Source organism: Eptatretus burgeri, chromosome 22, assembly GCF_056783735.1.
Source record: "Eptatretus burgeri isolate ZD-2024b chromosome 22, Ebu_testis_v1, whole genome shotgun sequence".
Classification (NCBI taxonomy): domain Eukaryota; kingdom Metazoa; phylum Chordata; class Myxini; order Myxiniformes; family Myxinidae; genus Eptatretus; species Eptatretus burgeri.
The window spans coordinates 689,145-710,912 of NC_140982.1; the positions used below are offsets into that span (position 1 = coordinate 689,145).

Consider the following 21,768-nt stretch of genomic DNA (forward strand, 5'->3'; position numbering starts at 1 on the left):
TAAATTCCAGAGTTTTACAAACAGAGTTCTGAAAATTCACACAAATGGTGTCTATTAGTGAGGCTTTCAGAATCTGACACCAAAAATGCTCTACTAAAAATACTTTTTAAGATAAGTACTCTCAAAAGTAGTGATTTGTAACATGCAGTCAAAAAAATTTGAGTTTTCAAATTGCTGCCAACAGTCAGTTTATTCATCCTGAAGAATTTTGTTGCCTGATTTACATAATCTCGTGACTGGAGCATTTACACAAGAAAACTGAAACCTTTTGGAGCAAAATCTTGGGTGCTATAGGTGTCTGAACTTTGCTCCAGACTCAACGACACTGAAATTTACCCCGGTTTTACCCCAAGTGTTCACCATGTTGACAGTTGCACAGCTCTTTTATATTTTTGTCACTTATAGACACATACATAGGCAAACTGTGGTAGAAAATTCAAGAGTTGTTCTCAATCCCTTCTATTTTTCAACGAAATTTAATCTAGTTATTAAACAAAACTCGTGAGGAGAAAACGAGCAGGCAGAAACACAATCCTGGCATATACCTTCTTGGTACGATTCCTCTGAGTGTCATCGTTAACCGCTATCAAGCAGCCGAGGTCCTACGGCCTCTTGGGAAAGCAAAATAGCTCACTGCAACAAAAATATGACACCTCCTCTCCTCTGTCTCCCCCCGTCCAACCCCCTCGCCTTCCTGTGTCTGTGATGTGTCCCCCCAATAATTCCACAGGGAGCTCAAAGGTCCACCAAAAACCCCTACTGGTGAAACTGCCAAAATCACGAATGACTGCTCACCTTCACTTTTTCATTCCACTTTTTTCCCGCCTTTGGAACAAACTCCCAACACTCTCTTCAATCATACTCCTCCCTCCAGGCCTTTAAAACAGCTGTTCACCACCATCTCTGATCTTCCCCATTCCAAAATCTTGATTTTTACTACCCCCGTTAATCCAACCCAAACCTTCTTCCTTCAAATTCCCTGGTTTCCTTCCTGAAAGTCCCTGTCGTACCATCTTGTTTGCCCCGTGTACCCCACCCCATCCCTCTCCCTTCCACGGAACTCCTGTTGTCTTTGTTCCCCACTATTTTGTGCTTCCCTCTCGCACCCCTCTTGTTTCCTGCCTTGTGATATGTTCTGTGTTTTCGTTGTTAAACGAGCCTTGACTTGGTGTACAAAAAAAATCAACAATGACAATCAGTCAGAAAGTGACTGAAGGGACAAAGACTCCTGCGAGGTTGAGGCCGAAGTCTGTGTGGCCACTCTGAGCAGCCGGAATGTGTGATGAAAAGGATAATTACTGCACCTTTTCCAGTGAGGAAGGGGATCCTTGCCTCATGAGATGACAGTTGTCTACACCAAAGCAAAAAAGGTGTCGCCTGTTCCACAACCAACAACTACTCGGTTCCAGACAAATCGGAGAAAAATACATGAACAGAGCGTGAGCCGAGACGAGAAGGAAATCATCCTCCACTGCAAAGTGTATTCTACACTTAAAGCATGGGGGACTAATGGTGGAGGGGAAAGATTCATGAACCAATTGAAGCAAACAAAACTGTCAGCCAAGGCCGAAGGTGTTCCATGATCGAAATTCAATTCAACAGCATCAATGAAGGAAAAATACTTCACCCATGAAAGAATAAAGGAAATAACTGACAAAGCAAGACAACAAGCAATGGAACACAAATATCGGATGACCCAAGGAGAGAGAATCAGCATAAAAATGAAATACTGGACAAAGAAGGGAAAATAGACCTTAATCTGGGCAATGGGACATTCCAAACGAAAAGGTGTGAGAAAAGGAAGTGTGAACACCTGGGAACAGATATTCTGAAGACGATGCCCTGATAAAGTTAATTTTAATCAGGCAACACTGAACTCAAAGAAAAACAAGATCGTCCAAGGGAAAATATTCACAAAGGAGGAACGAAGAGTCAGAGATGAACAAACTGATGAGGTAATAAGAAATTACCAGTCACCTGTAAATGGTGACCGACCACCTGTAAATGGTGACCGACCACCTGTAAATCGTGACCGACCACCTATGAATGGTGACCGACCACCTATAAATGGTGACCGACCACCTGTAAATGGTGACCGACCACCTGTAAATGGTGACCGACCACCTGTAAATGGTGACCGACCACCTGAAAATGGTGACCGACCACCTATAAATGGTGACCGACCATCTGTAAATGGTGACCGACCACCTATAAATGGTGACTGACCACGTATAAATGGTGACCGACCACCTGTAAATAGTGACCGACCACGTGTAAATGGTGACCGACCACCTATAAATAGTGACCGACCACGTATAAATGGTGAGCGACCACCTATAAATGGTGACCGACCACGTATAAATGGTGACCGACCACCTATAAATGGTGACCGACCACATGTAAATGGTGACCGACCACCTGTAAATGGTGACTGACTACCTGTAAATAGTGACCCACCACCTGTAAATGGTGACCGACCACCTGTAAATGGTGACCGACCACCTGTAAATGGTGACCCACCACCTGTAAATGGTGAATGACCACCTGTAAATGGTGACCGACCACCTGTAAATGGTGACCCACCACCTGTAAATGGTGACTGACCACCTGTAAATGGTGACCGACCATGTGTAAATGGTGACTGACCACCTGTAAATGGTGACCGACCACCTGTAAATGGTGACTGACCACCTGTAAATCGTGACTGACCACGTGTAAATGGTGACCCACCACCTATAAATAGTGATCGACCACCTATAAATGGTGACCGACCACCTGTAAATGGTGACCGACCACCAACATCACAACTTGGGTTTTTGAGGCTACAGCTGGTTCTCTCCAGGGATCTCTGCTGACTTTCTCAAAGATAAGTTTCCGGTCGTTGTTCATCGCATTTTGACTTCATTTTGTTGCCTCTGTGTTTTCTGTGTGTTCCTCGTTCCGTTTTGTTTCAAAACTTGTGATATTTGGTGAGTTTTCGTCGATCTTGTCATGTCAGGTTTCCCCGTCGATGTGCTCGATCGTGTTTATTTGTATTTTCTCCTCATTACCATCAGTTTATATTTTCTCCACTTTTCCCTCCACCCTCCATCTATCCCTCCCAACTCTGTTTCATATCTAAAAATATAAAAAATACAAAAAAACCTTTTCCCTTCTCACCTTATACCCCACGTAACCACGTGACTTCTTGTACCGACTCTTCTTCTTCTTTTTCTTTCCTGCCAATCCCACTCAAATCAGGAAGGTATTCACCACACACCTTCAAAACCTTTTCTTCCAACTTTTCCTTCACTCTTCCCCCTTCTTCCCTCATCTTCAACAACAACAAAACAATGGTCTCTCACAATGATTAAACTTCCCCTCTTCGCTCGGTTCTTCTTCTTCAAAATCTTGTGTTCAATTCGACCTTTCTTTCATCCCGTCTCTAGAAATTCCATCTGTTACAAAGTTTCCTTTCTCCATTCTGTCAATTCTTCTGCAATCCATCCATCGTACAATGTATTTAAAGGAATCTCTGATATACAAATTTAAAAAATCCCATTTTGCAACGCTTGTTCATCTTTCATCATGAATTGTTCTTTTTTTTCCAGCTTCAGTGCAAATTCATCCACCTCCTTAAATCTACCTCCTCCTCACTTCTTCCCTGTAATACTCCCTCCCTACCCATCCTAGCATCTCTCCATTACCAACAGTCTTTCCCCCCATCCTAGCATCTCTCCATTACCAACAGGTCCTCCTCTGGTATCCCAAACTGTGTGGTTTTCAAACATCTGTGTTCTCCGTTCCAACCTCACAAATGTCTCACACTCTCATTCAGCGCACTCCTCGATATCTCGAACATGCTTTCTCTTTCCTTTCATCACATCTCCGTGTCTCCTCACTCCCCCTTATTAAAACTGTCCCCCTTCACATCCACAAAGGTGTCTCCTTCCGCCACCCTCTTTCTTCCAGCTCATTCCTCCAACCTCCTCCAATCTCTCATTTACCTTTGCCGCCTCTCTTATGACTCCCCACTGCAACTCATCCCTTCACCACCCATCCCTTTGTCCTCCTCCTAATCTGACCCTCTCCCCTCGCTCTTCCACAATCTGTTATCAACTGTCAACAACTCTCACTATCCTCCACCTCCCTTTCCCTGCACCCAAAGCCTCCTCCCTCCCTCTTCCTTTACAATAAGGTGTCTGAGGATGCGCCTGATTCAGGATATAATTAAATCAGGCCGTTAATTGTCTTCAAAAGGGATTTTTAAATTAAACAAAACACTCATGCACTCCCTTGGAGTTCCCTTCGTATGTATGCAAACTTTCAGGCTGCTTGGTTTCATGGTTTTTGAATTTAGGAGTTGACACACACACTCACTTGCTGATTGACTGAATGACCTCCCGACATACTCTGACATTTATTCGTATAGATGAAGAGGATGCTTCATTGAGCTGAATGGATATGTTTAATCTGGTGTTGGTGCAGTGCAGGCATGATGGTCCGAATGACCTTCTCCTGCGTCGAAGTTCCTTATTTTTTATTTTTCTCACATCACTGTTGGTGAAGGACAAGTAGTCCCTCAAGAAGCCTTTTCTCTTGACTGATTTATCAAAGTGATAGTGGACGTCCACAAGGAAATCTTCAACACTGAATGTGAAGGCCTTGGAACCCTTCTGTACCGTGAGATGTGCTTCAAGTCACGTGGGGAGGAGGGGGCACCCTGGGTACATCGACGGCTGTTTCTGTTTGATCCTCTGCAGTACAGAGTTATTCTTCCCAACTATACTTGATGCATCGTCCTGCAGTTGTCAAAAATGAAACCATTCTTTTGGACAATAGGCCGTTGCCTTCAGAATTGATTCTTGTGGTTCACTCCTTGGCATAAGATAAAATATTGTTTAAAGTAGGGACGGCTGGAAAGTTTAATTTTCCATTCTTGAAGTTTAATTTTTGGACATTAAAGTACACTGTGCTAAATTAAAGCTTGTAAATGAGGAGGAACAACAGATAATCAAATGAAGATGGGGATGGTCACCCAACAAGTACAGGTCCAATCGGAGTGGCCTCAAAATGAATATCACTCTGGTTAGATCCCGACCAGGAGGGTGACAATTTCCACTCGGGCGACTACCTCCATCAGATGACCACCTTATACTCAGGTGAAGCACACAACTGCGTTGCAGACCTTACCTTGTGTGCTGTTTCACCCCCCGGGGATCTTTGCCTTGTCGAGGATGAACAATGACTATCACCGCCGCGCCTCAGCACAGAGCGCCATTTCCTGCGTGTTTTGTATTTCGCGGCGATGGTCCCGCTTCACACAGGAGCGACAAAGGCTTCATCTGCTTGAGCCGTGACCTCCTGAACCAGAATGGGAGGATTGCTCTCTGAACTACGACACAATGACTGGGAAATCTTCTGTACGTCAGGGCAGAAAAAATCTGAAAGAATGAACCCAAAACATTCACCAAATTAAATTTACCTGAAAGAGAAAAATAGGAGGAAGATTGGAGGTGAACTTTAAGCTTATTATATACTTGGGAAGGTGAATTTGGTCGAATATACAAGAAAATAGAGAAATGTTCTCCATCGAGAAAAATCTTGAAAAGAGGGGCAGAGAGGAAAGTGGGAAGCTTGGATGATTGGAGTTCAGGGTCAGCAACTGTGGAGTCATTTCATGATGTCACCTGGAAGGTAGGGCAAGATTGTCAGACATTTACGAGGGGAAAGGTGAGGTCATTGATTTTCTGATTTTCTCCAAAGGCTGCCAGCCTGCATCGTGGCAAGACTCAAACAAACGAAAGTACCTGGAAAGAACAGGCAAGAAAGAAAGTATCCAGGCAGGAAAGTAAAAAAGTGTTCTTTCTTGGAATTCAGCATTAGTGATATGGAGTCAATTATTGGAACCATCTGGAAAGTAAGGACAGGTTGTGAAATATTTCTCCACCTGAAGAGAGAATGTTTTCTGAAAAGAAGGGCACAGGTATGGGGCAGTTATGAGACGGAACTCGGTTCGAGCTTTTGGTTCAGGTTCGGATAAGATTCCCAAACGTACCGAAGACTTGCACAGGGTAGAGTTCCATCACTCTGGAAGGGAACGATTTACAGAATGAACTTTCTCAACAATTCCAGTCAACTGAGAGGCTTGATGGTTCTTTTTGTACAGTTCAGTCAAACTTTTTTACGCTTAGTTCAGCATTTCCGGTGCTGTCACTTCCTGGAATCCTCTGGGTATCAGTGACGTCACAGCAATTTTTCTCATGTCACTCAGCTGGGCATTTTCTTCTCCCCATTGATACCAACCGAGCTGTTGCTCCATTTCCTCGGGAATTCAACTTCAGTACCACTTTCTTCTTCTTCACTCTTGAATCTTATTCTTCCCTCCAGGTCTTCATGACTGCTGTTCACCACCATCTCAGATCATCCCCCATCCAAAACATTCATCTTATCCTTGATGAGTAGGCCAAACATTCACAGGAACAAAGCGCCACAAGAAGATCCGGTTGTACACGGAGAAAAATTACACAAAAACATAACAGCACAGGGAGAAAAAGATGGAGAGACACGACGGATCTGTTGTGAAAACTTTGCTTTGATAAACTGGAAAGAGGAACCGCACCACCAAAATCTAACACACGCAGTTACAGAATCGGAAGTTAACCCTTTGAAACCCCGTGGCCGTTCTCCCAGCTGATATTCAAACCTCCATATTACTGAGCAGTTGTATTTTTCTCTCGGGAGCCCAGGATGGCGGAACCAAAAGTCCAAGGATCTCAGGGTTCAAAGGATTAATGTTTATATTGTCTAATAGTTGCCCTGCTGCCCTATAATCAGTTCATGCTCTCCATCACCATGCTCTTCCATGAGGCTCCATCTTCCGGACAAACAATACTAACGGAAGATATTAAGAATACAAGAGGAGGGCTGCTTACCTTCAAAATTACAAAGAGGGATGTTTTCTGAGCCATGGGTGTTTTGAAATCTCCTGCAAAAGAATGTGTTGGAATCAAACATAAACACAATCAGGAAACACGACCACTAGTGAGCAACAGCGTTTTGTTCCATCAAAACAGGTCAGCAACCCCAGCACGTGTGAACATACTTGGTCATGCAAATCAAACGTTTGAAAACGGTGTCCAACCCTCACCTCCATGGTGAATCTTAACAGAGGATCGTGACAAATCATCACAAGCAGAAGCCATCTCAATGCTGAACTTTCCAATTGTGGCAGTTTTGAAAATACTTCCAAGAACTTGCCAGGAACTGACGTTACCTGTGAAGAATCAAACAAACGTGTTTGTGACGTCATCTGAACCAATCATCACAATCGAATACTTACATTTACACAAGAAACATACTCCAATCAAGCACTCCCTGATGTCACCACTTGGTGAATCAATCACCAAGACTTGACTCAAAAGGAATAAAATACATTCTCATCATTAAATTAATAAATTATGGTGCACAATGCAGAAGTTTTCTTCATGAGCTGAAAAACAAACCCTCTCAACTCAAACATTGGATATTAAGTATATGGTTTTATGAAATAAATTAGTGACAACTCAAATCTTTGGCAGTCGAAATGAAACGAACCAAAGAATAATTACCAAAGAGAAGATAAGCGAATGATGAAACAATCATTTGTTTCATTGCACAGTCTGGAAGAAAATGGATCAGGACGTACAAACCGGAATACCCAGCAGAACCCGCACTTACAAACTAACAGATCTTAACAACAAAAGCATCGCCGTGAGCAATGTGTCCATGATGGTATCTGCTGAACAAGCCAAACAACAACATCCCAGAACCAAACCATCAATACTCCCTTCATTCACCACACCTTCAGCATCCCCTTCACACCACACAGTCACATCCCCTTCACTCACTTAGCACACACTGACACTCTCAGCACTGTCAATCTCCTGTGCAGATTCTCTCCACAAACTTAATCCACTTGTATGTACAAATTATTCACATTCCATTTATCTCCTGCCAAGTTCCTTCATCGCACTTCCCACAACAAAAATGAGAGAGGTCATGTTCAAAAATACACCCGTGCGGGAGTGACGGTCATCTCTGCGAGAAACAAGCATGAGTTCCTGTTACTAGGGTGTAGTGTTCTCGGGTCAGGAGGGATTTATGGCCAACTTTGAAGTCACGTGACGCGAAAACGAAAGCAAATATCGAAAATCCAACCCGACCAAATCTAGATATTGTCCCATAGATTAATATGCCACAATCAAATTATTTCTTAAGATAACTTAAGAAATGTAGGAGGAGATAGATTTTGAAAATCGTCATTTTGCAACTGCATGAAGCAGTTTTCGCACAATTCAGTCACGTGACGTGTACGTATTCGATGATATCGGTATTCTTTCGAATGGACATCAAAGACAAGGTCAGCTGCTCTGCAATGACACCATTCACTAACTTTTACCATGCCCAGTAGAGAATATATTGCCTCCTGAAGGTAGGGCAGTTTTTGCAAACTTTGAAGTCACGTGACGCGAAAGCGAAATTCGATTATCCGTCCAGACCAAATTTAGATATTGTCCTACACATTCATATGCACACAATCAAATTCAAGATCGCTTGAGAAATGGCAGAGGAGATCGAATTTGAAAATCGTCATTTTCGCAACTTCAAAGGCCTCATGACCTTGACCTTGACCTTCGGTGACCTTGAAAGTCATACCATCGTGTCGTCTCATCAACCTATATCAGGATCACTAATGATCAGATCTCCTGCTTCAACTTCATTGTGAACGGACGGACGGACGGATCGAAGGACATCGACACCCATATTATGAGGTCATGTTCGAAGAGATGACCTAACAAGGTCAGCTGCAATGCAATGACACCATTCACTAACTTTTACCATGCCCAGTAGAGAATATATAGCCTCCTGAAGGTAGGGCAGTTTTTGCAAACTTTAAAATCACGTGACACGAAAGCGAAATTCGAAAATCCGTCCCGACCAAATTTAGATATTGTCCCATACATTCATATGCCACAATCAAATAAATTGAAGATCGCTTGAGAAATGTAGGAGATAGATTTTGAAAATTGTCATTTTCGCATTTTTTGCCAACTTTGAAGTCACGTGACACAAAAGCGAATATCGAAAATCCGGCCAGACAAAATTTAGATATTCTCCCATAGATTCATATGCTACAATCAAATTCAAGATCGCTTGAGAAATGGCGGAGGAAATAGAATTTTAAAATCGTCATTTTCGCAACTTCAAAGGCCTCGTGACCTTGACCTTGACCTTTGGTGAACTTGAAAGTCATACCGTCATGTACGTCTCATCGACCTCTATCAGGATTACTAATGACCCGATCTCCCGCTTCAACTTCATTGTGAACGGACGGACGGACGGATCAAAGAACATTGACACCCATATTATTAGGTCATGCTCGAAGAGATGACCTAAAAAGGCAACTCAGCACATAATAATGGTGAAATGCCTTTGTGATGATGATCATAACACCATAATAAACAATACTTACGTTCTTCATGTCAGATCCATTAAATTTCTCTCCAAGAAATAATTTTATGGACAGGAAGCCCAGTGACCACATGTCGGCGGGGGACCTTCATAGCCATCCATTGAATACGAATGGTTCGAATACATTAGTGCACGCACTGTCAATGGACTGAAATTGGGTCTGAAGCCAATAAAGATTTGTAAGATGTGTTTTAACATTAATCTCATGCAGGACATAATCACCAAGGGGTAGGATATTTTCACTTGGTCAGGCAACTCGGTTGGAATGGTCCATTGCTGGTTTGTGATGCAAAGAATCAAGAAAAAGTCATAACACAAAAAAAACACAAAACACAAAACATGGACATAACACAAAAAAATCGGGTTCCAAGCCCCTATTTCCCCCCCGGGGGTCCAGGGTTCCAAGCCCCTTTCCCCGCCCACCCTTTCCCGGGTACCGAACCCCCTTTTTTCCCCCCCACCTTTTCCCGGGTACCGAACCCCCTTTTTTCCCCCCCACCCTTTCCCGGGTACCAAACCCCCTTTTTCCCCCCACCCTTTTTTCCCGGGTACCAAACCCCCTTTTTTCCCCCCCACCCTTTCCCGGGTACCGAACCCCCTTTTTCCCCCCACCCTTTCCCGGGTACCGAACCCCCTTTTTCCCCCACCCTTTCCCGGGTACCGAACCCCTTTTTCCCCCCACCCTTTCCCGGGTACCGAACCCCTTTTTCCCCCCACCCATTCCCGGGTACCGAACCCCCTTTTTCCCCCACCCATTCCCGGGTACCGAACCCCCTTTTTCCCCCACCCATTCCCGGGTACCGAACCCCTTTTTCCCCCCACCCATTCCCGGGTACCGAACCCCCTTTTTTCCCCCCACCCATTCCCGGGTACCGAACCCCCTTTTTTCCCCCCCACCCATTCCCGGGTACCGAACCCCCTTTTTTCCCCCCACCCATTCCCGGGTACCGAACCCCCTTTTTTCCCCCCACCCATTCCCGGGTACCGAACCCCCTTTTTTCCCCCCACCCATTCCCGGGTACCGAACCCCTTTTTTCCCCCCACCCATTCCCGGGTACCGAACCCCCTTTTTTCCCCCCACCCATTCCCGGGTACCGAACCCCCTTTTTTCCCCCCACCCATTCCCGGGTACCGAACCCCCTTTTTTCCCCCCCACCCATTCCCGGGTACCGAACCCCCTTTTTTCCCCCACCCATTCCCGGGTACCGAACCCCCTTTTTTCCCCCCACCCATTCCCGGGTACCGAACCCCTTTTTTCCCCCACCCATTCCCGGGTACCGAACCCCCTTTTTTCCCCCCACCCATTCCCGGGTACCGAACCCCTTTTTCCCCCCACCCATTCCCGGGTACCGAACCCCTTTTTCCCCCCACCCATTCCCGGGTACCGAACCCCCTTTTTCCCCCCACCCATTCCCCGGTACCGAACCCCTTTTTCCCCCCACCCATTCCCGGGTACCGAACCCCCTTTTTCCCCCCACCCATTCCGGGTACCGAACCCCCTTTTTCCCCCCACCCATTCCCGGGTACCGAACCCCCTTTTTCCCCCCACCCATTCCCGGGTACCGAACCCCCTTTTCCCCCCACCCATTCCCGGTACCGAACCCCCTTTTTCCCCCCCACCCATTCCCGGGTACCGAACCCCTTTTTCCCCCCACCCATTCCCGGGTACCGAACCCCTTTTTCCCCCACCCATTCCCGGGTACCGAACCCCTTTTTTCCCCCACCCATTCCCGGGTACCGAACCCCTTTTTCCCCCCACCCATTCCCGGGTACCGAACCCCCTTTTTCCCCCCCACCCATTCCCGGGTACCGAACCCCCCTTTTTCCCCCACCCATTCCCGGGTACCGAACCCCCTTTTTCCCCCCACCCATTCCCGGGTACCGAACCCCCTTTTTCCCCCCACCCATTCCCGGGTACCGAACCCCCTTTTTCCCCCCACCCATTCCCGGGTACCGAACCCCCTTTTTCCCCCACCCATTCCGGGTACCGAACCCCCTTTTTCCCCCCCACCCATTCCCGGGTACCGAACCCCCTTTTTTCCCCCCACCCATTCCCGGTACCGAACCCCCTTTTTTCCCCCACCCATTCCCGGGTACCGAACCCCCTTTTTCCCCCCACCCATTCCCGGGTACCGAACCCCCTTTTTCCCCCCACCCATTCCCGGGTACCGAACCCCCTTTTTCCCCCACCCATTCCCGGGTACCGAACCCCCTTTTTTCCCCCCACCCTTTCCCGGGTACCGAACCCCCTTTTTCCCCCACCCTTTCCCGGGTACCGAACCCCCGAACCCCCTTTTTTCCCCCACCCTTTCCCGGGTACCGAACCCCCTTTTTTCCCCCACGTTTCAAAACCCTTTTCCCCAGTCGTCCCAGAGTCCGTGGGGTTGTTGATCCACGTGGAGAACAAGGGACAACCGATTCCAAAGACATGGTGATGAAGTGATCGCAGCCACTTCCACTCAAGAAACCAGTTGCTTATGATACAAAATTTACACTGTCCGGATTGTCTTAAATACTGACCATCTCGAGGCATCCTCACATTGAGGGTACCTGTTGAGAACGACTTTAATTAACATTTAAATATATGTATTCTGACATTTGCTTAAAAGTTTCGAAAAGTTCACTTAACTATTGCAAGGTTAACCTTTTTAAAGTTTCGTTATTTCGTAAATACACTGTTTTCTCGCCATGAAGGAGACGCCTCGATTCCGTGTCTCGCTATTGGCTACGTCCAGGTCACGTGACGAAATACTTTGAATTCCGGTCCTTGTCGGCGCACTCGCAAGATTTGTAAACTCGTATGTTCTTCTTTTAAGGACCACAAGGGGGCAATGTTCGTTCATCCAGACATTCAGGCGAACGGAATCGACGAGACGGATCATTGCATGCAGGAGTCAGCCATTGTCAAGTTCACCGGCCTCCGATAACCGGTGATCGTTCATTACAACCTGCGTGAGGTCACCCGTTGGAAAATGTCACACTGGCTAATAATCTCTCAGTGTGCTTCACCTTGAGTGTGCACGTCGAACGAACGTGGAATTCACACGTCGGGCGTCATTTATATATTACATACAATTCCTCATCACGATGTATCATATGCAATCTATAGAGTTAGTAAATGGCTTTGCGCGGCTCACAAGATGAGATCGCACCTCCTGACTCGTCTCGGATCGAATCATTAAACGATTTATATTATTATATTGTCAGCTTTGTCGTTCATCATGAGTGTTTCACGTCATCCATGGGATATGAGACCCACATTCCAGGGTACTTCCGTTCCCTTACAAACGGACGTTCAAGATCCCACGGGTGGACGTGAAAGCTGGTGTCGTGACTTATGTCCGGGGAGAAATTAATTCCCTCGTGGAAAAAACAAAATTAAGTCTGTCACGAACCGGTTGGCCATGCCTGACGTTCGAATGAAGGTGGCAGTCATTTGGAATTTGTTCAATGCAGCAATTACTCGCCCGTTATTTACGCTGGACACAATGGGATCTTCAACGTTCACCAGCTGATGCGCTCATGCGAGCAGACGGTACATCCGGCTTAACCATCCCATCAAAAAGGCAGCGGAAACATTTATGCCTCACCCTGCATGTGAAACACCAGGATTACATTTATAGGTTGGTCAGGATTCAAACCCAGACTCAACAGCTCCGAGGTGAGGTTGGGATGCCTCAAGGCTGTTTTATCAGTCCAACGACACATTGGTCTAAAAATACTAAGTATGTAATATTGCACTGCATTTGCATGTACCGAAGGTCATGCTGCTTGTGAGTTTTTGAATATGTTGTGTATTTTGTGCAGAAAAATATTGTTGTGGTTACCAAATTCGCAAACCACCATTCAGGTCCCTTAGGTGAGGTATCTCGGTAAGTACATGTGTAGTTAGGCCCAAACCCGTTGTCTAGTGGGAATACATGTCATTTATGCGAGCTGCGACTCTTCAGGATAGCCGTTTTTCTTTTACTATCTTTATTTTGGACCAACCGCCATGATTACCACCACAACCACAACATCAACCACCAACCACAACGCCGCTTCACCACAACCGCCACGACCTTCACGTCACACCTCGCAACCGTAGCATCTCCACCGTTCTTGCCCCGCTGTGGGTACCGGTGTTGGACTCGTGCAGGGCGCGCGCCGAACAGCGTGTACAAAATCACGGATTTTGTGCTTCAAAAACGGATCAAAAACGACACACGCCCACTTTTTGCCGTCCAATCGGTGAGCGAGGGGCGATTTGGCCCCGCCTCCAGGACGATCGATATATGCAAATTTGTGGATCAAAAAGCCTTCACGCCCACTTTTTCTCGGGCCAATGGGGAGCGAGGTGAAAGGTCAAAGGGAGGGGGTCAAAGGCGAAGCTACGGGGGGATAAAAGGACCGTGTTCGTCAGTCAGAAGACAGTGGAGAGTCCAAAGAAGAGCAGAGTCGGAGAGTCCAGAGTGGAGAGTCGAGGGTCAGAGAGTCCAAAGAAGAGAGGAGAGTCGGAGAGTCCAGAGGCGGAGAGTAGGAGAGTCGGAAGCAGAGGGTCAAGACTTCGCGGGCGGTGGAGCTGCTCGTCGTGTGCGTTGGAGTCGGAACGGAGGGGACGAGCTGTGGAAAGGCGGCGACACCAGACGAGGGGGTGCTCGCGTCGTGCAGGGAGCTGCACCCGAGGGAGGCCGACAGCGCGACCTGGCCGAGGTGGAGACGCACACCAGGGATAATAAAGATCCTCTATACCCCGAGCATCAGCAACCCCCTCCTGTTTCCCCCCGCGCTGAGATAGTGCGACCAAGGGGGCCCCTTTCCCACCCCCTGCCAGACACTGCCCGCGAGGCCCGCGGGGTTGGGGCGCCATCGCCGCTCCGCGTCTCATCACCAGACGGGTAGGCGCGACCCGGTCTCGGCCTCAGGCCCGCCTCATCCTTGAGGGTATTTCTTTTCCTTGGTTTTGGGTATGTGTTGTCGGCGCCGTCTGTGAAGTAAAATTGTATAAGTGTTGCCGTGTGCTCGGTAGTCGGTATTAGCTCTGCATTGTGTCTTCTCTTTTATATTTGCTTTTTGTGTAATTTGCATTGTGTTTTTTCTATGTGCTTTTGGTGGAATTGAATTTGTGTGCTTCCCGTGTGCCGCGAATAAATGTGCTTTATTGTTGAACTGTTTCCCGCTTCGCTTCGCCATTTCTTTCTTTGAATCCTCATCTTGCTTCACGTAAAGGGTTGGTAGTGGGCTGAATACGCCCGATAATTAATCGAACCGTCGAGGTCGACGAATAACACCGCTCGGTTATCCCGATAGTACGGAACGGGTCGCTTAAGTGGCCCGTGTCCGAAGTCGACCTGCGGCGAGGTGCGATCGCCCGGTCTACCCTCCGCGTGGGTACTTAGGTAGGTCGAATTTGGCGAGCAACCCTATCCCACGCGGGGGCTGATTGGCTCGATCGCGGTGAGACCGAAAGGTCCACCCGTGACTGGTTCCCGGCGTTAGTCCGAGAGGGTCACGACTGGATTGTCCGTCCGGTGGGCGACGTGCCGCGATTCGAGTTACGTGGCCGTCGCACGCCGGCGGGCGCGGAATCCGCAACAATATCTTTGGCCCACAAGTGCCAACAAACCAATATCCAGAGTCCCCGCATGGCACAGATATCAAAAGCATTGATTCTTCCTCGTGTGGCTTCGCTTCATGAAGCTCCCGCGGTCTCGCCCTCACATCTCCGTGCTTCAAACGCGTGTCTTCATCGACTCCCTTATTTATCAGAGACCCGGCTTCCTCCCCAGCGTCGCTTCTGCATCACCTTCTCGAGCACCAGCACCACAGCAGCCTGAACTGCTGATAGTCCAGGCACCCTGTGGATATACCCGAAACAAATTACAATAGTTTTCGGACATTATTTTTTCCAAGTCCTTATACATCTGGGAGATTCATATTGAAAATCTACCAAAATAAAAATGGTGGAACATATTTTTAGGGAGACAGTTTAGCCGTACCCCCTTAAATTCCAGAAATTGTATCGGGTGAAAATACAAAATCACGGAAATACATCCAAATGCTTTCAAAATGAGTTATAAATGTTATGGATGAATCGTATAGTCATATTAAATGTCACTATGAGTCCAGTTTATACAAACAACAAGAGTTCAGTGGAGTGTCCCGGCCAGAACCCTGTCCCGGCCAGAAACGTGGATCGATTTTCACCTCAATACCGATGTACTTGTATTGTTGTCATGTAAAGCACAAAATAGGCCAATGTACTCCTATTTATGTTATAATATGATCTACATACAAATATCCATGACCATGATCCTTAAAAATGTGTAGCTCTGCAAGTTTTACACTGTGTGAGATCGGTTTAGTCATTATTTATTGATGATTTTTTTTTGCAGAAAGTCTGAAGTGAAACATCAAGATGGATGACTGTGTAATTTGCCAAAAAACTGTGTCAGGTGGAGAGCAAACTGTTACATTAACACAAAAGGGATGTGATGGTATCCTGAAAGCCACCGAAGCCAGAGGCAAATATATAACAGTCGCAGCTGGCCAGTCTGTCCATGTGAAGTGCAGAAGTGACTATACCAACCCGAGATCAATCCTGTATCACAACAAACGTAAACTTTCTGGTGAACAGGATCATCATCTTCAGCACACACTTCGATCGAAAGAAACTACATTCAGTTATGACAAGGATTGTGTATTGTGTGGTTGTCCAGATGTATACAAAGGCAAGAAATCAGAACATAAACTTATTCCTGTTAGAACAATGGATTTCCAGAACAAAATACTGTAGGCATGTGATGAGATCAAGGGAGAATGGGCTGACATCACAGGCAGAGCGTTAAACACACCTGAAACAAGTGGATGACAAAGAGTGGCTTGCTTGAGGAAAGACTGAAATGCTTGGTTGGAACCATGCAGAGGTTCCATGGGGCTGGTGAAGAGATTTTGATGTTTTGTTTAAATTGTTGGAAATAAACGATTATGGCAGTATGGAGGAGGCCAGCGGACGACGGACGTAGTGACAAATTGATTGAGGTTTGATGAAAAAGTGTCCCAGTTAAATTTGATGACCAAGTGGGATCCAAAGGACTGGTGTGTTTTTAATTTAACAGACAAGTGAAAGGTGTTGGATGGTGTTATGGACTGGGTGTGTGGCACTGCGGAATGAATGACTAAAGTGTTTGGGGTGATTGTGGTGTTTGGGGTGAATGGCATGATTGTGCGAATGAGGAGAGTGAGTGTGAACAAAGTACCCTGTCGGTAGGAGTCTCCTAACCAAGTTAGTGGAGGTTAGGGGGACTTAGAGGATATGACATGGATTCTGGCTGCTGCTCCATCGTGCAGGCGGACTGCTTGGGGTAGGTGGAGGCCAAGGTAGGGTGGGACTGGCTGGGAGTGTGACATGGTATTGGAAGTTGGTGAGTCGGGAGAGAGGGCACTAGGGCTTTGGGACTCCTGGCAGGTGAAGGCTGTCAGAGGTGCCAGGAGAGCACAGTAGGGTTTAGTACTTGGACAGCACAGTAGGTTTTTGTGCCAGGAGAGCACAGTATGGGTGCTAGGAGAGCACAGTATGAGGGCTAGAGAGCCACCCCTCAGTTCGGAGCGCCAGAAGCATGCTCAGGTGATCCCCGAGGTCGCTGGGTGTCCCCCACCCCCCGATTGGAAGCAGGCAAAGAGGCCTAGTAGTAGTGACACTCCCCAGCCAGCGAGTATGCCAGACACCACCAAATGAAAAAAGACAAATAAGGGCCTTTCCCAGGTTTAAAAGAATGGAACAGTGTGCCAGGTTGGGAAAAATTGGTCATTAGGATCATTCTTGCCATAGCAGGGTGTGTTTCATTGCTTAGAGATAAAAGTAAATGGTTAGGTTCGATGAACTCTCCTCCGCACCATTCATGTGTGACACATGGTACGAGTAGTGTTGATGGGAAAATTTGTTAACAAGGGCCAGGCGAGGTCACCCTCTCCAAGTGCCAGAGAGGCCACCAGTGAGTCATGAGCACACACCCACAAAGATAACATTTGATTAAGAAACACACCATCCTGTCTGATAGAAAAAAAAGAACGTATTAAGACCATGCCAAAACAAGTCAGGCAAGGAAGGTTAAGGGTACTCCCCATCTCACCTGGTCTGAGGTCATCACACCCACTTGCGTCCTCAAGAACGCCTCCAAACTGCATTTGCTTACCATCGAGATCACCGAGCCACCATTGCTGTGCCACCTGCTGTCCAATGCAGGGCTTGTTGCCTGCTGCTGCTCATTGAGTAGGCCATTGCGGCCGAGAAGTCATTTTGTGGGCCATACGGACCGAAGTCATTTTGTGGGCCATATGGGCCGAAGCATTTTTGTGGGCCATTGAGGCCAAAGTGCTTTTGTGGGCCGTTATGGCCGAAGATTCATGCGCTTTTGTAGGTCGTTGCAGCCGAAGATCATGCCAGTTTGTGGGCCGTTGCGGCCAAAGATTCATGCAATTTTGTGGGATCACTGGGCCAAAGAACTCTCTGTGATATTAGGTCACTGGGCCGACTGAACTCGCCTGGTGAGAGGTCAATAGGGCCACGAAGTGAGGAAACCCTCAGGGGTGAATAGACAATACTGCCGGGATGGGGCATGAAGGAGCGAACATGTTCGGGAACTTTGAACTTTTGAATGTCCTGATCCTATGCAAATATTGGTGTTAAAAGTAAAATTGAATGCCCTCCCGTTCAAATCCATAATTACAATGTTAAGTAGTGTGCATAGAGTGTGAATTTGTTTGTTAGATTGGTGACCCAACACACTAGGATAGGGACATGCCAATATTACTGTGACACTTTGGTTCTTTGGAGTTGAGTGCTTCCCAAATTGTGGGTTGGAGTAAATGGGAGATTTGTGCTGTACGAAAGACAGGGCCATCACCATGGGCTTCCCCAGATGGAGGCTCGGGAGAGCCTCGGGAGAAAGCTGGGGGTCGTGTTGCGGAAATGGGCCCTTAGTGGGTTATTAAGTATCGGGTTAGCCCAGATCCCCCCTGAAATGCATGTTTTGCCAGGTTGTTCGATAATCGGACGTTACATGTGTGTCGGGAGGTGTAGCAGGCTGTCCAGTGTTCATACGGTGGTGGTGTACCGAGAGGCGCTTCTTTTCCCTTCCCCCCTTCTGGCCAGCCCCCGCCCAGCACCCTGACAGAGTCAGTCAACGAGATGCGTCAGCACCCCGTTGGCGGAGAGTGTCCACGGAGGCGGTCCGAAAAGGCCGGCCCCGAAAGGCAAGGAGAGGAACTGCTTGGGTCGGTCGGCGATCTGCTTTATGAGGAGAGACTCGACGAGCTGTTCCCTCTCGGTCATGGATCCAGCCTGCAGGTCGTCCACAGGTTCATCCTGAGTCCAACCACGGAGCCTCTGACTGTATTTTCTCCCTGCACGGCTCGACACATCTTTCATCCCGTCGATCCGCCTGCAGAGTCCAACACCCAGATTTGGCCAAGTCTGGTGTACAGGCCAGGCCTGGATTCGCATACTGGACCTTGTGAGAAACCAGCTGGAACACACCATAGATCTTTCGCTCTTGTGCCGTCGACCTTATGGGGGCGAGACGCACCGATGCTGGTGCGTGAGCGGTGCCGACAAAAGGTGTATGTCGCCGCCATCTTGCCACAAGGCTGGTGCGTGAGCGGTGCCGAAAGGAGTACGAGCGCCATCTTGCCACGCTGCATGCTCAAGCTTGGGCGCTCAAATCCGAGACCATCGGCTTGTTACGAGCCGCATTCCTGCCTTCGACACTTTTCCTCTCATCCATGAGGCATCACCAAGAACTCCGTGTCTTGTCTGCACGTTGTCCAGGCCTTAGGTTTATTTTGCTCGGGCTCCCTTTCAAACCCGTATCCGTAGCTCCCCAGTTAAGAGCGGTTATCCATGAATGATAACGTTCGTGAATGCGTTGCTTGTGTCGTGTTTCCCCGATGTTTCCCCAATAAATCTGGCTGATTCATATGAAAGTTGCTGCCTTGAATTTATTCGTGCCGCGCTGAGGAACAATCGCTCGATTTGTATATAAAACCAAACGGGCTACGGACTGTGGCAGACTTCGCTCGGTCTCTGACAAACCCAGTTTGAAGCCGGGGTCTCTATCCCCAACTGGTACGGCCCAGGTGTACTTTGGTATCGTGGTCTGAGGCGCGTAACCCGAGAGCGGTGCCGAACTTGCCGGCGTTATAACCCCTGAGACTGCGGTTCTGTTAAGAGCGCTGATTCTTCAACATCTGTAGTCAGGAGTGGTGTGCGAATCCCTCCACCGTCGAATCTATAACAGTATTACATTTGGGGCCGTTTTTTTGTTTGTTTGTCGATTTGTCTGTCCGTCTGTTTGTCCACACAGAACTTTCGTGTTTTTCTCCGCAAGTGTCGGATTGAGACAAAATTTTCACCAGAGGAGCGACTACTCATGGAGAATGTTTTACTGGCTGCGGAGACGGTGGCCATGGAGATGGTGGCCGTGGTGATGGTGGGGAGACGATGATAAACAACAACAATCTGCTGTTGTTCAAATCAAACGATCAAACACATAAAATTAATATATTTTAATTTTTCATTCATCAGCACAAGAAATTGTCTTCGTCTCTCAATTTGTTCAGCGTGAGAGGTCGATGACATCACGGGCCGTGCCGAGCGTGAGAGGTCGATGACGTCACGGGCCGTGCCGAGGGTGAGAGGTCGATGACATCACGGGCCGTGCCGAGCGTGAGAGGTCGATGACGTCACGGGCCGTGCCGAGCGTGAGAGGTCGATGACGTCACGGGCCGTGCCGAGCGTGAGAGGTCGATGACGTCACGGGCCGTGCCGAGGGTGAGAGGTCGATGACGTCACGGGCCGTGCCGAGCGTGAGAGGTCGATGACGTCACGGGCCGTGCCGAGGGTGAGAGGTCGATGACGTCACGGGCCGTGCCGAGGGTGAGAGGTCGATGACGTCACGGGCCGTGCCGAACGTGAGCCGAACGGTGGCCGGGCATCGTCTCCACGGTGTATAAATACGATTGGGTTTGATTTTTATCTTGTGAATATTAAACGCTGTGCGGTGTATAAACACGATTGGATTTGATTTCTATCTTGTGAATATTAAACGCTGTGTGGTGTATAAACACGATTGGGTTTGATTTCTATCTTGTGAATATTAAATGCTGTGTGGTGTATAAATACGATTGGGTTTGATTTCTATCTTGTGAATATTAAACGCTGTGTGGTGTATAAACACGATTGGGTTTGATTTCTATCTTGTGAATATTAAACGCTGTGTGGTGTATAAACACGATTGGGTTTGATTTCTATCTTGTGAATATTAAACGCTGTGCGGTGTATAAATACGATTGGATTTGATTTCTATCTTGTGAATATTAAACGCTGTGTGGTGTATAAACACGATTGGGTTTGATTTCTATCTTGTGAATATTAAACGCTGTGCGGTGTATAAACACGATTCGGTTTGATTTATATCTTGTGAATATTAAACGCTATGCGGTGTATAAAAACGATTGGGTTTGATTTCTATCTTGTGAATATTAAACGCTGTGCGGTATATAAACACGATTGGATTTGATTTCTATCTTGTGAATATTAAGCGCTGTGCGGTGTATAAACACGATTCGGTTTGATTTCTATCTTGTGAATATTAAGCGCTGTGCGGTGTATAAACACGATTCGGTTTGATTTCTATCTTGTGAATATTAAACGCTGTGCGGTGTATAAAAACGATTGGGTTTGATTTCTATCTTGTGAATATTAAACGCTGTGCGGTGTATAAACACGATTGGGTTTGATTTCTATCTTGTGTATAAACACGATTGGGTTTGATTTCTATCTTGTGAATATTAAACGCTGTGTGGTGTATAAACACGATTGGGTTTGATTTCTATCTTGTGAATATTAAACGCTGTGTGGTGTATAAACACGATTGGGTTTGATTTCTATCTTGTGAATATTAAACGCTGTGCGGTGTATAAAAACGATTGGGTTTGATTTCTATCTTGTGAATATTAAACGCTGTGCGGTATATAAACACGATTGGGTTTGATTTCTATCTTGTGAATATTAAACGCTGTGCGGTGTATAAACACGATTGGGTTTGATTTCTATCTTGTGAATATTAAACGCTGTGCGGTGTATAAACACGATTGGATTTGATTTCTATCTTGTGAATATTAAACGCTGTGTGGTGTATAAACACGATTGGGTTTGATTTATATCTTGTGAATATTAAACGCTGTGCGGTGTATAAACACGATTCGGTTTGATTTATATCTTGTGAATATTAAACG

The 21,768-nt window shown here is 47.0% G+C and overlaps 1 protein-coding gene across 1 annotated transcript in view; it reads left to right on the forward strand.

Moving 5' to 3' along the window:
• LOC147008011 (uncharacterized) overlaps positions 1–21,768 on the forward strand; it is a 75,850-nt gene that overhangs the window by 8,571 nt on the left and 45,511 nt on the right.